General features: G+C 42.1%; 1 non-coding gene across 1 annotated transcript; it reads left to right on the forward strand.

The window, feature by feature from the left end:
- Positions 1-512: 512 nt before the first annotated feature.
- On the forward strand, positions 513-704 carry LOC116983595. The gene has a single exon (XR_004414751.1). It is a non-coding gene; the product is annotated as a U2 spliceosomal RNA (small nuclear RNA).
- The last annotated feature ends 6,220 nt before the right edge of the window (positions 705-6,924 follow it).

Genomic DNA, 6,924 nt, shown 5'->3' on the forward strand with positions numbered 1-6,924 from the left:
ACAATGAAGACAGATAAGTATGGTTCCTACCATCACATAAAGGTTAAGGGTTGTACTAACAAGGGGTGGATGAATCACGCCTGGTTTGGAAGCTATCACTCTTGGTAGTTATATACCAAAAAATAAATACAAGGGGAATAGAATTAATATCTTGCCACCAATTCAGCAAGCACCCCAAGTGGTCTACCCTCCCACGATGGTGAATGTCGCACCATCGTTGATAAACCACTTGAGTATTTCACCAGGTATACCCATTCATGGGATTTGTAACTACTACCATGGATCCAAGGATACTTTATGGTAGACATCGACCTTGAAGATGCACACTATTCAGTACCTTCTCATATAAGTTTCGGATATACCGCAATTACCTGGATGGAGTAACCATGATGAGCGTTGCGGCATTTAAGTCAAAGTTATCCAGAATCAACTAGCCCTGACACTTAGAAACATTCCGTCATGGCATGTCTATATATTAACGACAAACTATCCTTGGATACAGCTTTAGCTGCATCGCTTCTCGGCCTTTTGGCTAAGATCAAGTGTAGTATCTGTTCTTATCAGTTTAATAATCTGATACGTCCCTTATCTAGGGACCATATATTAAATTGAATTTTGGAACAGGGAGATGGAATAGGGGCTTGCTCCGTCCACTCCACGCATCGACCCAGTATTGCAGTGCCTCTGGGAACGGTGCACAAAATATATATCCAGATATTTACGTTGACCATCCACAACGTTGTTATCTGGTATTCATTAAGACTATCAGTCATGGTGCATTAACCACCAATCAACTACGTGGCAAAGTAATTGGGATATAGCAGCATTACCAGCTACTGAACTTTGTACCTTTCCTATGAGCTGAGATACTAGTGTTCAAAACTATCTCCATACCTGTAATATGGGGGCAAATGGATTAATCTGTAGTGTTATCATGGAATTTATCGGCAGGAAGGATTATGGTTGTACACTTCCACCTGTTTTGAGTAACATCTTATGTGTCCTGATGTGTTACTGAGCTTGTAATACTTAATGCCAATATGAATTGACTTAAACATGTTATATATTAACTTACTTAATTCTAGTGAAGCATTTGCTCAGTAATCCACCAAATTTGCATGTTCGTTTATAAGATAACAACATCAGTGGTGGCATATACCAAACCACTTGGGCGGAGAACATCGATATTAGGGGACAATTTATTAACAATTGGAAACCGTATGTCGTCAAACATGTTTGACCATCAGTAACTCACCTATCAGGTGAGCTAAATACTGTAAACATACATTTAAACCAAAAATATTTGCTGAAATCACTAAGCAATATGGACAGCAGATATCGATTCCTTATATCCAATTAAATCACCACGTACTAACTTACGTCACATGAAACCAATCTCAAGGCAGCGGCAATGGAGACATTCCCGCGTATTGAGGGGTGGGGGGAACCTAATCTCTATGTTTTCCTTTCCTTCTACCTCTTCAATAGGTACTACGGCTTCATCAGTCGGGTACTACGCAAATTACAGTGGACCAAGTCCACAAGCATGGTTCCCAGTGATCCTCGACATGGTCATTAAAAGAATTGCAGAATTGGGAAGACCATTGCTGTGCTTGGATCAGGAGCACTATCAACCTGATGACAGCATTCCGTCGCATATCCTAGGGAACATACCTGAGGAGCATCAAGAAATGGTACACTGTTTCCAAAACAGGAATTACACATTCAACTATAACAAAAAACTGTACTGGAGCTCCTGGCAGGTCTTCACCACAATGAAGGACATGTTCTGTTAGCCTACTCAACTTGTGTACCGCTCACTGGTGATCAGATACAGGAGAGGTATATCAATCCATTCCCCAGAAATAGGTACACCCAAATTGGGATGTCAGTGAAATCCTGACATACCTTAGGGGATGATCACCAGCCAGGTCACTCACCCTGGAACAGCCTACCCTGAAGATGGACATGCTGGTGGCCTTACATCAACACAAAGAGCCAGCTCTCCCATCTACTGCGATGGGACAACATGGTTATAACACCAGATAGTGTCACAAGCCCATTCAAGGGTTGGCCAAACAGAACAGACCAGGAACATCAGGTCCAGTCATGAAATTCCGGGCATACCCACCTGAACCACGTTTTATGTGTCATGACCCACTTAGAGATCGACACAATAAGGAATACCGAGGGAGAGGAAAAAGCCTTATGGGTCAGCCACAGGAAACCTCATGGTCGGGTGATGAGCTAAACTATCTCTAGTGGCTCAAGCAGGTACTGGGAGTTGCTGGAGTAAATACTAACGTGTATAAAATCTTATTCCACCAAAACAGCTTCCACGTCAGTAACTAAGAGGATGGACGAGCCTATGGACCACATCCTGGCTACTGCAGGGTGGTCTAGGGAGTATACGTTCCAAACTTTTATAACAAACCACTGACAGAACCTGTATCGTTTGCAGAAAAAGAATCTGCAAAAAATATATAATTTAAGGCCGGGGGAGCAATTGGTCTTGTTGTTGTTAATAACACCATTATTGTTTTTACAAACAGATTCATGGTTGATTACGATAACATACTTCCTCCCTCGAATGACTTCGGCAGCGAGTGAAGTATGAACTGTTACACGGTTTGAAATCACAGAGCTTTGAAGTCTTCACGTAGTCACTCACGTGACTCCGAAGTAAAATAGTAAGATTAAACGAGAACTTACCAGTTTGAAGTTTGATCTGTATTTTATGAGGAGTTACGATGAGGGATTACGTGCCCTCCGCTCCCACCCTCATTATATGGATCAAACTAATAAATTGATGTCTCCTTATCTTTACTATGTTTACTTCAAATAACTGTGTCTATCTGTGATTCCACACCGCTGCTTGGAAGTATGCCGCGCCTGCGCACTGAGCGGGTTCTTCACGTAATCCCTCATCGTAACTCCTCATAAAATACAGATCAAACTTCAAACTGGTAAGTTCTCGTTTAATCTTACTATTTTTGCACTCTTGGAATTTTGAAGTGACGCATTCCCCAGAATATTACAAATATTCCACATGAAGTTGGCTCACCTTGAATCGAGGAATCATGGCCCATGTGTATGCTAATGCATAAAGGACAAAATGAGCAATGTAATCCAAGCCAATGGCAGGTTAATCGAGCAGCAGTTAGTATCAATGTCACACCCACACTCTTCAACCGGCTATCATTGCTAGCTTTATAGCTGTCAGTATGAATCATATGATTGCTCTTTATGGTAGATGGATATCACATTTTCCCAACAGTACCCTTGCGATAAATTTCATGAAACCTTGCAACAGAAATAACAACATATAACGGAACATAAAGTCACCCAGCATTTCTCCACATATTGGAATTCTCTACGTGAAATATCTGAGTGCCTGCGAGAATCGGAATGGGTTTTAACAACCACGTTACCTGACAGGAATAAAAAGAGATTGACTGATACAAGAGTACTGGAAATAACAATAGAACCTGGAAAATAGTTGAAGTAGTATCACCTGTATTACAGAAGCTAGGGTGCTTCTGTAATACAGTAATGGCATTACTACCATATCCTTTTGACACAGTAGTTTCTAAACATATTTAAATAAAACAAATGAAAATGATTCCAGTAGAGTGACTGCATTCAATCAACAGTTGCAGAGTCAGGATCATAAGTTCAGATGTCATGGGGAAAAAATTAGGCCATTTCGCCCATCAAGTCTAATCCACCATTCAATTACGACTGATTTATCTTTCCCCCTCAACCCCGTTCCCCTGCCTTCTCCCCATAACCCTTGACACCCTTACTGCGGCCACAGTGGTGCAGCAGTAGAGTTGCTGCCTTACAGCACTTGCAGCGCCGGAGACCCGGGTTCAAATCCCGACGACGGGTGCTGTCTGTACGGAGTTTGTACGTTCTCCCCGTGACAGTGTGGGTTTTCTCCGAGATCTTCGGTTTCCTCCCACACTCCAAAGACATACAGGTTTTTAGGTTAATTGGCTTGGTGCATGTGTAAATTGTCCCAAGTTGTGTGTTGGATAGTGTTAGTGTGTGGGGATCACGGGTCAGTTCGGACTCGGTGGGTTGCAGCGCCTGTTTCCGCGCTGTATCTCTAAACTAAACTAAACTAAAAAAACGAAACTAATCAAGAATCTGTCAATGTCCGCCTTAAAAATACCCAACGACTTGGCCTCCACAGCAGTCTATGGCAATGAATTCCACAGATTCACCACCCTCTGACTAAAGAGATTCCTCCTCATCTTTCTAAAGGTACGTCCTGTTATTCTGAGGCTATGAACTTTGGTCCTAGACTCCAACACTAGTGGAAATATCCTCTCCGCTTCCACTCTTGCATTTCATCATTTGGTAAGTTTCAATGAAGTTACCAAAGTCCCCCCCGATTCCCTCCCTCATCCTTCTTTGAGTGGTGGATAGCCCCAGCCACATGGAAAAAGCAACAGTTGAATTTCAGCTGGAAATTTAGATGCAAAAAGAATATGGGAGATTGAATGAACTCTGCGAAAATCAACATGACTGCACATGGAATTAACATGCAAAGAGTTTTGCAATTACAAAATGGTCACTGCAACACATACACGATGACAACAAAATAAGTGCACAAGTTCAGAAATGGCTATTGCTATGCTTATCAGGGACAGAAAAGCCGGAAATCTCCAGGACCAGACAATGTTTCCTCCTCTACTCTCAATCTCTGTGCCGAACAACAGACATTTTCAACCAGACCCTGCAAACCTGCACTGTCCCTGCCTGCTTCAAATTCTCCACTATTGTCCTTTTACACAAAAAGGCAAGGATTACTAGTCTTGACGACTACAGGCCTGTTGCACTGACCTCTGTAGTCATGTAGACCCTTGAAAGGCTTTTGCTGGCCAAGTAAAAAAATATCACAAACCCCCTGCTGGACCCACTGCAGTTTGCATACTGGGCCAATAGATCTGTGGATGACGCAGTCAACCTGGGCCTGCACTTCATCCTCCAGCACCTAGACCGCCAGGGCACCTATGTGAGGATTTTGTTTGTTGATTTTAGCTCTGCATTCAAAACCATTGTGCCAGACCTACTACACTCCAAACTTTCTGAGTTGACTGTGCCTGAACCCCTCTGTCAGTGGATCACCAGCTTCCTGACAGACAGGAAGCAGCATGTGATGCTGGGAAAGCACATCTCGGACCCGCAAACCCTCAGCATAGAAGCACCACAAGGCTGCATACTCTCCCCTCTCCTCTACTCTCTCCACACCAATGGCTGCACCTCCACTGACTCCTCTGTCAAGCTTCTCAAGTTTGTGGACGACACAACCCAGATTGGACTGATCCAGGATGGGGAGGAATCTGCCTACAGACAGGAAGTGTCACAGCTGGCATCCTGGTGCCATCACAACAACCTGTAGCTCAATGCTCTTAAGACAGTGGAATTGATTGTAGACTTTAGGAGAGCTCCCCCTCCCCTCACCCCACTCACCATCAACAACACCAAAGTCACATCTGTGGAGTTTTTTTAAGAGTCCTGGGAACCATCATCTCCAAGGACCTTAAATGGGGGGCTACCATCGACTCCACAGTCAAAAAGCACAACAGAGGATGTACTTCCTGCAGCAGCTGAGGAAGCACAATCTGCCACAGGCAATGATGTTCCGATTCTACATGGCCATCGTAGAGTCTGTCGCGCACTTTCTCCATCATGGTCTAGTTTGCCTCAGCCACCAAGCACGACATCTGGAGGCTGCAGCGAACCGTCCGATCAGCTGAGAAGGTTACTGGCTGCAACCTTCCCTCCATTGACGAACTGTACACTGCAAGGGCCAGGAAGCGTGCGGTTAAAATCATCTCTGACCCCTCCCACCCTGGCCACAAACTCTTTGAATCACTTCCCTCTGGAAGGCGACTCCGGGGTCAAAGCTGCCACAGCCAGACATAAATAAAGCTTTTTTTCTACGAGTAGTGGCTCTACTCAAGAACCAAAAATCTGTAGCCTCCTTTTGCTCTGGTATTTTGTATTTTATTTAATTCACATGTTTAATCAATAATGTTTTATTATTAATGTTTAATGTTTTATGTGTCTTTCCTAACTGTCACCGTATGTCATGTTGTCACTTGCGGGCGGAACACCAAGGCAAATTCCTTGTATGTGAATACTTGGCCAATAAACGTATTCATTCATTCATTTATTCATTATTATAGACTATAAATAACATGCCTTACAGAAGTGGAACTTTCTGCAAGCACATACAGTGTACTTCTCCTGAACAGGATTCACTCGTTTGGTGGAATATTAACAAAAGCCATTGCGAGAATCTCAGATAACTTGCAAATTAATATCTACATGCTCACAACAACATTTCCAGCAAAATAAAATTCTATCCTACAGGGCTTATAAACAAGACCTATTGCAACACTCCCTCAGTAACAAATTTGTTTTCTAATTTTATCAGAAAACCATTACCTGATTATATTTTCTTCATTTATGCCATGGTTTGAAAATTCACCTCAGTTTTCAATTTTAAAAGCTGCAGCAGAATGAAATCTAATCTTTAAAAGAAAATATTTTTGGGAAGGTATCTGAAAATTACCTTCGATTTATTTTCAATTTTTAAACCAATTTGGAATTCTTATTTTAAATTGGACATGATGAAATATTGCATAATTTCTGGAACAGGAAAAATATGGATCTTTATTAACAATTGTGTGCTGCCTGTTCATCAAAACATATAGTTATCAGTTGATAAATAACATTACTCAGCCTAATATTTGATTCTTCACTGTGGTAATATAATCTGGCAATGGGGTCATACACTCAAGTACTCTTAGATTTTTAGAGTTAGTTTACTTGAGCACTAAATTACTCTAAAATAAATGTGCGCTTCATTCATTTTTATACCATCTGTTCACAATGTGCATTGGTCTT

Source organism: Amblyraja radiata, chromosome 18 (assembly GCF_010909765.2).
Source record: "Amblyraja radiata isolate CabotCenter1 chromosome 18, sAmbRad1.1.pri, whole genome shotgun sequence".
NCBI lineage: Eukaryota > Metazoa > Chordata > Chondrichthyes > Rajiformes > Rajidae > Amblyraja > Amblyraja radiata.